This window comes from Equus przewalskii, chromosome 11, assembly GCF_037783145.1.
Source record: "Equus przewalskii isolate Varuska chromosome 11, EquPr2, whole genome shotgun sequence".
Lineage (NCBI taxonomy): Eukaryota > Metazoa > Chordata > Mammalia > Perissodactyla > Equidae > Equus > Equus przewalskii.
In genome coordinates, this window is record NC_091841.1 from 15869412 (window position 1) to 15880403 (window position 10992).

The window sequence follows — 10992 nt, forward strand, 5'->3', positions numbered from 1 at the left end:
AAACACACCATACCGACTCGTTTGGGAGGCAGTAAAAACACACTTAAGAGGGAAATTCATTGCTATACAGGCTCACCTCAACAAACAAGAAAAATCTGCAATAAGCGATCTCAAACTACACCTAACAGAATTAGAAAAAGAAGAACAAACAAGGCCCAAAGTCAGTGGAAGGATGGAAATAATAAAAATTAGAGCCGAAATAAGTGAAATTGAAAAAAAAAAAAGACATTAGAAAGGATCAATGAAACAAAGAGCTAGTTCTTCAAGAAAATAAACAAAATTCGCAAACCCTTAGCCAGGCTCACTAAGAAAAAAAGAGAGAAGTCTCAAATAAATAAAATTAGAAATGAAAGAGAAGAAATTACAACAGGCACTGCAGAAATGTAAAATATTATGAGAAATTATGTGCCAACAAATTGAACAGCGTAGAAGAATAAATTCTTAAACTCTTACAACCTCCCAAAACTGAATCAGCAAGAAATAGAAAATATGAATAGACCAATCACAAGTAAAGAGATTGAAACAGAAATCAAAAACCTCTCCCAAAATAAAAGTCCAGAACCAGAGAGCTTCTCTGGAGAACTCTACCAAGCACTCAATGAAGATTCTATACCTATCCTTCTAAAACTATTCCAGAGAATTGAAGATGATGGAACACTTCCTATCAATTCTATGAAGGCAACATTATCTTGATACCAAAGCCAAAGACAACACAAAGAAGGAAAGTTACAGGCCAATATTGACGATGAACATAGATGCAAAAATCTTCAACAAAATATTGGCAAACTGAATCTGGCAATATATTAAAAAGATCATACACCAGGATCAAGTGGGATTAATAACACTGACACAGGGATGGTTCAACATCCACAAGTCAAACAATATGATACACCACATTAACAAAATGAGGGGAAAAAAACAGGCAATCATCTCAATAGATGCAGAGAAAGCATTTGACAAGATCTAACATCCATTTATGATAAAAAGTGCTCAATGAAATGAATATAGAAGAAAGTACCTCAACATAATAAAAGTCATATATGACAAACCCACAGCTAACATCATACTCAATGGGGATAAATTGAAAACCATCCCTCTGAGATCAGGAACAAGACAAGTGTGCCCACTCTCACCACTCTTATTCAACATAGTGCTAGAGGTCTTGACCAGGTCAATTAGGCAAGAAAAAGAAATATGAGGCATCCAAATAGGCAATGAAGAAGTGAAACTTTCTGTTTTCAGACAACTTGATTTTATATGTGGAAAACCCTAAAGATTACTTCGGAAATCTATAAATAAACAACGATTACAGCAAACTTTCAGGGTACAAAATCAACTTACATAAATGTGTTGCATTTCTATGTTTTAAAACTAACAGAAAGAAGACACAATCCCATTCATAATTGCAATAAAAAGAAAAGAAATCTTGGAATAAATTTAACCAAGGAAGTGAAAGACCTATCCAATGGAAACTATAAGACATTACTGAAGAAAATTGATGAGACATAAAGAAATGGAAATACATTCCAGGCACATGGATTGGAAGAATAAACATAGTTAAAATGTCCATAATACCTAAAGCAAACTACAGATTCAATTCAATCCCAATCAGAGTCCGAAAGACATTCTTCACAGAAATAGAACAGAGAATCTTAATATTCACATGGGACAACAAAAGACCCCAATTGCTAAAGCAATCCTGAGGAAAAAAAAAATACAAAGCTGGAGGCATCACAATCCCTGACTCCCAAATATACTAGGAAGCTATAGTAATCAAAACAGCATGTCACTGTTACAAAAACAGACACATAGATCAATGGAACAGAATTGAAAGTCCAGAAATAAAACCTCCCATCTACGGACAGCTAATCTTCAACAAATGAGCTAAGAACATACAATGGAGAAAGGAAAGTCTCTTCAATAAATGACATTGGGAAAAGTGGACAGTCACATGTATAAGAATGAAAGTAGACTATTATCTTATGCCATGCACAAAAATAAACTCACAATGGATCAAAGACTTGAAAGTAAGACCTGAAACTATAAAACTTCTAGAAGAAAATATAGGCAGGTCACTTGTTGACATCAGTCTTAAAAGAATGTTTTCAATACCCTGTCTACTCAGACAAGAGAAACAGAAGAAAAAATAATCAAGTGGGACCTCATTAGACTAAAGAGCTTCTACAAGACAAGGGAAACCAGCATCAAAACAAAAAGACAACCCACCAACTGGGAGAAAATATTTGCAAATCATAAATCCAACAAGGGGTTAAGCTCCATAATATATAAAGAACTTACAGAACTGAACAACAAATAATCAAAGAACCCAATAAAAATTGGCCAGAGGATATGAACATTTCTCCAAAGAAGATATACAGATGGACAATAGGCACATGAAAAGATACTCAATATCACTAATCATCATGGAAACACAAGTCAAAACTACAGTAAGATATCACTTTACACCTGTTAGAACGGCTATCAATACCAAGACAAAAAATAATAATTTTGGAGAGGATGTGGAGAAAAGGGAGCCCTTACACTGCTGGTTGGAATGCAAACTGGTGCAGCCACAATGGAAAACAGTATGGAGATTTCCCAAAAACTAAAAATAGAAATACCATATGACCCAGCTACCCCAGTACTGGGTATCTATCCAAAGAAATTGAAATCAAAAAGTCAAAGAGACTTATGCACCCCTATATTCATTGTAACATTATTTACAATAGCCAAGACATGGAAGCAACCCAAGTGCCCATTGACTGATGATTGGATAAAGAATATATGATACAAACACACACACACACACACAATGGAATACTATTCGGCCATAAAAAAGAAAAAAATTGTCAGATTCACAGCAACACGGTTGTACCTTGAGGGTATTGTGTTAAGAGAAATAATCAAGGCAGAGAAATACAAACACTGTAAGATTTTACTCATATGTGGAAGATAAACCAACACATGGACAAAGAGAAGTATTTAGTGGTTACTAGGGGGCAGGTAGATGGAGGGTGGGCACAAAGAGTGAGGGGCAACACCTATATGGTGACTGACAAATAATAATGTACAAATAAAATTTGACAATGTTGTTAATTATCATAACCTCAATAGAAAATTTAAGAAACGTCTTTCTTAGATAATTGTTATATGTCCACTTTTCTCCTTTTTCCTCTTCTTTTTTCTTTTTCTTTCTTTATTTCAACTTTTCTCCTCCCCTTCCTTTCTCTTCTCCTTTCCTTTCTTCCACTTTTCCTCTCCTCTCTCTCTTTCTCTCTCCACATCCCTGTTCATGCTTTCTCACCAAACGTTTTATAATACCTAACACTGACCAGCACAGTGAATACAAAGATGCATAGATCATAAGACTAAAGCACAATATTCTAATGCAAATCATTTACCTAGATAGTGAACTGGGTTTAAATGTTCCAGTATCCTGGAAAATTCCACAGTCAGGCATAAGAGTCAAATTTGGAAGGAATAAGATTTTTATATATCAGAATACAGCTTTAGCAAATGAATTAAAGAAATGAGTAAACAATAAATCACACAAAACAAGCAGGAAACTAATCAGTAAGAGAATCTTTGTCTTAAGGATTTTTTTAATAGCTTGCTTTTTTAAAATCAAATAAGCTTTCTTGTTGATATCTCTCATTGTTTCCCCCATTTCTCCTCTGTTAATTAGCTTACATTTTCAGAATCTTTAATTTTCTGGAGGTGTTTAATGACAATTCTGAAAGTTTTCTTAGTGATACTCCCAAGAGAACCGTAAAATCATATAACAAGAATAATAATAAGTTTAAAATGATTTAATCTTCTCAACAATTGTAAATATAGCCATATTTATCCCTCCTTTAATATATAAAATAATTGAAGCACCAAGAGATATAATAAATTAATGGTGCATATTTAATAAGGAGTAGATCCTGGACTTCAAACTGTCTTTAGATTTTAAGTCCATTTCCCTTGCTTTGTTCTTTAATGCATTTCTAAATTTCCCTTTACCCTTTCTTTCCCACTTTCTTTGTTTCTTGCTTCATTTTTTCTTCTCGCTCTCTCAGTAAATGCTTTGTGAGTGTTTATTTTTTTGTCAGCACTAGGGACACAAAAATGCATAAGATTACAATAGTGGTAAGACAAATTTTTGCCTTCAACGACCCACACTCTTAAATAAAGAGTGGTAAGTGTGAGACAATGTGGAGAGTGCTATAATGGACATTTAGCACAGTCTCTGACATTGGAGGAGGTCACAACACCATTTTTCAGCCTGGAGGGAGGGAAGAAGACTCCAGACAGGTAAAGTAGGAAAAGGTATAGCTCATGAAAGGATATTTATATACCTTTGAGTTTATTTGTATGACAAATTAGTAGAACAAGATGGATTTTTCACTGGCAAACAGGTCCAGCCATTTTGGGGTAAAATACATGCCTCTTTGGGTATTTGTGAATGTGCCACTTATATGACCATATGGTGGATTGGCTCTTAAAATTTGATGTATACTATTTTTATTTTCTTATTTTAAAAGTTACACATTTTTACTGTAGAAAATTTTAAAAAATAAAGAAATCATGAAAGAGAAAGTTAATACGAACTTTATTGTCACATTTATGAATCTGAAAAATGAAACAGTTCATCTGGTTTTGTGTTTACTTTTGCCTTCTGTAAAACTAGAAAAAATAAATCATTCTATGGATATTTAGGCATTAAGTGAAGGTGTTATTATTAAGGGTGAGTGTGACTTTTTTTTACAGGAAAATCACTTGTCTCTTCAACTGAACTGATGAAGAGGATGAATAACATGACAGAAGTCATCCTCCTGGGCTTGACTCAAAATATGGAACTTCAGAAATTTTCATTTCTTGTGTTCCTAATTGCCTACTTGATCACCTTGGCAGGCAACCTGCTTATTATGATCACTATCAGCACCAATAAGGTCCTAGGATCCCCCATGAACTTCTTCCTGTCTTACTCATCACTTATAGATGGCTACTGTTCTTGCTCCATGACCCTTTAAATGCTAGCTGACACTCCTTTTCTAAGAAAAGTTATTTCCTTTAAGGAGTGTATGACTCAAGTCTTTGCTGTGTATATTTTTGGTGCTGCTGAGATCATCCTTCTCACAATGAGGGCCTATGACCTCTATGTGGCCTCTTCAATCCCCTGCACTATAGGACCATATTGAGTGGACAGATGTATAACCTTCTTGTGAGAGTGACCTGGGCTGGAGCCTTTGTCCTTGAAACCATTTAGATCCTCTTCACAGTCTAGCTGCCCTTCTGTGACCCCAATGTCATAGATCATTTCGTGTATGAATTTAACCCTCTGTTGAAACTCATCTTCATGGACATTCATACCTTTGGTCTCTTTGTTTGTCCAATAGTTGATTCTTCTGCCTGTTAAACTTACTCTTTTTGATGATTTCCTATGTGGTCATGTTGCACTGTCTAAGGACCTATAGTTTGGAGGGGAGACACAAAGCCCTCTCCATCTGTCTCTCCCATCACCATGGTCATTTTATTATTTGTGCCCTGCATATTTGTGTATCTGTGTCCAGTAACCAACTTCTCCATTGATAAAGCTGTGGCTATGTTTTATACCATGATAACTCCTTTGTTAAACCCTTTCATCTACACACTCAGAAAGGCAGAGGTGAAAAATGCTATAAAGAAGCTCTGGGTCAAAAGGTGACTTCAATGGAGAAATTCTTGCAATAGCATAAAATGATGTTGGTTTTCTAATGGCAAAGAGAAAATAATATAATTTCTATTTTGGGAAGCCAAGTGAACAGTATACTTAAAAGTAGGTTGATGTTGGCATATAAGCCCACTGAGGAAAGGCCAAGGCAGGAAATTATTGATCATTTAAAAATATCCCCTTTAGGTTTATTTATTGCTCATTTTGTTGTTAAACTTTGGTGTACTTTCAGAATCACTTGGAATTCTTGTTAGAATGCACATTTCCAATATACAGCTCTAGAGATTCTAATTCAATAGGGCTGTTGTAGACTGGCGTATCTGAATTTTAAACTTGTAAGGATGCGCATTGATCTTGGGAGAAGATCGGATGAACACAGTGAGAACATCAACAAAGACCTGGAAAAAATATAAAAGAACCAATCAGAAATGAAGAATACAATACTGGAAATCAAAAATTCACTAGATGGATTCAATAGCAGAGTAGAAGATGCAGAAGAATGGATCAATGAGCTGGAAGAAAGACTAGAGGAAATCATCCCAAGTTGAACCAATAAAAGAGAAAAGAATTAAAAAGAATGAGAAGGGTCTAAGGGAAATCTGGGACAACATGAAGCATGTTAATATTCGGTATTATAAGTGTCCTAGAAGGAAAAGACATAGACAAAGGAGTAGAGAATCTGTTTGAAGACATAATAGCTGAAAACATTCCTAACCTAAGGAAAGAAACAGACATCCAAGTGCAGGAAGCACAGAAAGTACCAAAGAAGATAAACACAAAGAGGTCCACACCAAGACACATTGTAATTAAAATGTCAAAAATTAAAGATCAAGAGAGAATCCTAAGAGCTGGAAGAGAAAGGCAATAAGTGGCATACAAAGGAAACCCCATAAGACTATTGGCTGACTTCTCAGGCAAAACCTTGCAGGCTGGAATGGAGTGGCAGGATATATTTAAAGTGTAGAAAGGAAAAAGTCTGCAGCCAAGAATACACTACTCAGCAAGGTTTTCACTCAGAATGGAAGGAGAGAAAATGAGTTTCCCAAAAAGGCAAAAATTTAAAAGAGCTGATCAACAAGAAACCAGTTTTACAGGAAATGCTAAAGTGGCTTATTTAAGTGGGAAAGAGAAGACTACAAATAGGGAAAGGAAAATTATCAAATGAGACAATAAAATCACTGCGAAAGGCAAAAATACAGTAAAGGTAGCAGATAAACCACCAATGAAGATAATATGGAACTCAAAAGACAAAAGTAGTAAAATTATCTATTTCAATGACAAGAAGGTAAAGGATGCACACACACACACAAATAAGAGGTTAGCTATGATATCAAAAACACAAAATGTGGGAGGAGGGGAGCAATGGTAGAGTTTGTAGAAAGAGCTCAAACTAAAGAGACTATCAACTCAATATAGATTGCTATAGACACAGATCATTGTAGATGAACCTCATCGTAGTCACAAACCAGAAACCTATATTAAATACACAAATAATTAAGAGAAAGGAACCTAGGGGCTGGCCCAGTGGTGCAGAGGTTAAGTGCACACATTCCACTTTTCAGTGGCCTGGGGTTTGCCTGTTCAGATCCTGGGTACAGACATGGCACCGCTTGGCATGCCATGTTGTGGTAGGCATCCCACATATAAAGTAGAGGAAGATGGGCATGGATGTTAGCTCAGGGCCAGTCTTCCTCAGCAAAAAGAGGAGGATTGGCAGTAGTTAGCTGAAGGCTAATCTTCCTCAAAAAAAAAAAAAAGAAGGGAACCCAAACACAATACTAAAGAAAGCCATCAAGCCACAAGGAAAGAGAGAAAGACAAGAAAATAGGAACAGAACTACTTAAATACCCAGAAACAAGTAACAAAATGGCAATAAGTACATACTTATCAATAGCTACTTTAAAGGTCAATGGACTAAATGCTCCAATCTAAAGGCATCAGGTGGCCAATTGAATTAATAGAAAACAAGACTCATATATATGCTTCATACAAGAGTCACGTTTTAGACCTAAAGACACTCACAAACTGAAAGTGAATGTTTGAAAAAGATACTCCATGCACATGGCAAAGAAAAGAAAACTGGGGTAGCTGTACTTATATCAGAAAAAACAGACTTTAAAACAAAAAATGCGAAAAGAGAAAAAGAAGGGCACTACATATTGATAAAGGGAACCATACAACAAGAGGCTATAACACTTGTAAATATCTATGCCTTCAACATAGGAGCACCTAAATATATAAAGCAATTATTAACAGACATAAAAGGAGAAATAGACAGTAACACAATAGTAGGTGGATTTAACACTTCACTTATAACAATGGATAGATCATCCAAACAGAGGATCAATAGGGAAACATTGGCCTTAAATGATACAATAGACCAGATGGACTTGTTAGGTATTTGTAGAACATTCCATCCAAAAATTGCAGAATACTCATTCTTTTCGAATGCACATGGAATATTCTCTAGGATTGATCACATATTAGGCCATAAAACAAGTCTCAATAAATTTAGGAAGATTGAAACAGCATCCTTTCTGACCACAAAAGTATGAAACTGGAAATCTACTACAGGAAGAAGATCAGAAAAGCCACAAGTATGTGGAGATTAAACAAAATGCTATTGAACGATGATTGGGCCAATGAAGAAAGCAAAGGAGAAATCAAAAATTATCTGGAGACAAATGAAAATGAAAATACAACATGCCAAAATCTATGAGATATAGCAAAAGGGGTTCCAAAAGAGAAGTTTATAGCAATTCAGGCCTACCTCACAAACAAGAAAAATCCCAGGTAAACAATCTAACAGTGCACCTAAAAAGAACTGGAAAAAGAAGAAAAATCAAGCTCAAAATCAGTAGGAGAAAAAAATAAAAATCTGAGCAGAAACAGATGAAATAGAGATTTTAAAATAACAGAAAAAAATCAATGAAACAAGAGCTGGTTCCTTGAAAGCTAAACTAAATTGACAAACTCTTAGCTAAAGTCACTAAGAAAAAAAGAATGAAGGCTCAAATAAATGAAATCAGAAATGATAGAGGAGAAATTAAAATGGACACCTCAGAAATGCAAAAGATTACAAGGTAATACTATGAAAAGATATACACCAAAAAATTGGATAATCTGGAAGAAAAGGATAAATGCTTAGAAATTTACAACCTTCCAAAACTGAATCAAGAAGAAATAAAGCATTTGAATTGAACAATCACCAGTGAGAAAATCAAAACAGCAATCAAAAGCTTCCCCAAAATATAAGTCCAGGACAAGATGGCTTCCCTGCTGAATTCTAAAACATTCAAAGAAGACTTAATACCTATCCTTCTTAAACTCTTGTAAAAAATTGAAGAGGAGAGGAATCTACCTAATTCATTCTACAAAGCCAACATTACCATGATACCCAAACCAGACAAGGATATCACACAAAAAAAGAAAATTACAGGACAATATCACTGATGAACATCGATGCAAAAATCCTTAACAAAATAATAGCTCATTGAACACAACAATGCATTAAAAATATCATACATCATGATCAAGTGGGATTTATTTTATGGATTCAGGGATCTTTCAACATCCACAAATCAATCAACATGATACACCACAGTAACAAAATGAAGAGTAAAAGTCACATGATCATCTCAATAGATGCAGAGAAAACATTTGAGAAGATCCAACATCCATTTATGATATGAAATAAAAACAAAATGGGTATAAAAGGATAGTACCTCAACATAATAAAAGCCATATATGACAAACCCACCACTCTCATACCATTCTCAATGGAGAAACATGGAAAGCTATCCCTTTAAGAACAGAAACCAGTCAAGGATGCCCACTTACATCACTAATTTCACATAGTATTGGAAGTTTTAACCAGTGCAATCAGGGAAGGAAAAGGAATAAGAGAAATCCAAATTGGAAAAGAAGAAGTAAAACTGTCACCATTTGAATATGACAAAATTATATATATGGAAAACACTAAAGAATCTACAAAAAAACTTTTAGAAATAATAAATGAATGCAATCAATTTGCAGGGTACAAAATCAACATACAAAAATCAGTTGCATTTTTATACACTAACAACAAAGTAGCAGACAGAGAAATTAAGAATACAATCCCACTTACAATTGAAACAAAAAGAATAAAATATCTAAGAATAAATTTAGTGAAAGAGGTGAAAGATCTGTACACTGAAAACAATGTAAAAAATTGTTGAATGTAATCGAAGAAGACACAAAGATATAGCAGGATATTCTGTGCTCCTGGATTTGGATGAATTAACAGTTGACATATCCATACTTACTAAAGCAATGTACAGATTCAATGCAATCCCTCTCAAACTTCCAACATTTTTCACAGACATAAACAAAAAATCCTAAAATTTATGTGGAACAAGAAAAGACCCTGAATAGCCAAAGGAATCCTCTGAAAAAGGAATAAAGCTGGAGTTATCACACTCTCTGATTTCTAATTTTACTACAAAGCTATCAGAAACAAAACAGCATGGTACTGGCACAACAACATACACACAGATAAATGGAATGGAATCAACAGCCAAGACATAAACCCACACATCTATGGACAACTAATTTTCAACATGGGAGCCATGAAGATATAATAGAGAAAATAAAGTCTCTTCAATAAATGGAGTTGAGAAAACTGGACAGCCACATGCAAAAGAATGAAAGTAGACCATTATCTTATACCATACACAAAAATTAACTCAAAATGGATTAAATACTTAAATGTAAGACCTGAAGCCATTAAACTTCTAGAAGAAAACCTAAGTGGTACACTCTTCGACATTGGCCTTAGCAGCATATTTTCAAGTATTGTGCCTGACCAGGCTAGGGAAACAATGGAAAAAATAAACAAATAGGACTACATCAAATTAAAAAAGCTTCTGCACACCAATGGGAACCATCAACAATAGGAAAAGACAAGCTAACAATGGGGAAAATATATTTTCAAACCATATATCCAATAAGGGCTTAAGATCCTGAATGTACAAAGAACTCATACATCTCAACAACAAAAAACTAGCAACTCAATTAAAAAATGGGCAAAAGATCTGAACATATATTTCTCCAAAGAAGATATACACATGTCCAACAGGCACATGAAAAGATACTTAACATCATTAACTATCACAGAAATGCAAATCAAAATTACATGCACTGCTTGTCAAGCCATGCTGTCACAGGCATCCCACATATAAAGTAGAGGAAGATGGAATCTCGGGAGCAAAAAGGTGGGGTGAGCTGACCCAGGACACTCTCCCCTCCAAACTACAACC

At 34.8% G+C, this 10992-nt stretch overlaps 1 pseudogene; it reads left to right on the forward strand.

The window, feature by feature from the left end:
- Nucleotides 1–5015: 5015 nt before the first annotated feature.
- On the forward strand, nt 5016–5689 carry LOC103543220 (olfactory receptor 4C12-like; annotated as a pseudogene).
- The last annotated feature ends 5303 nt before the right edge of the window (nt 5690–10992 follow it).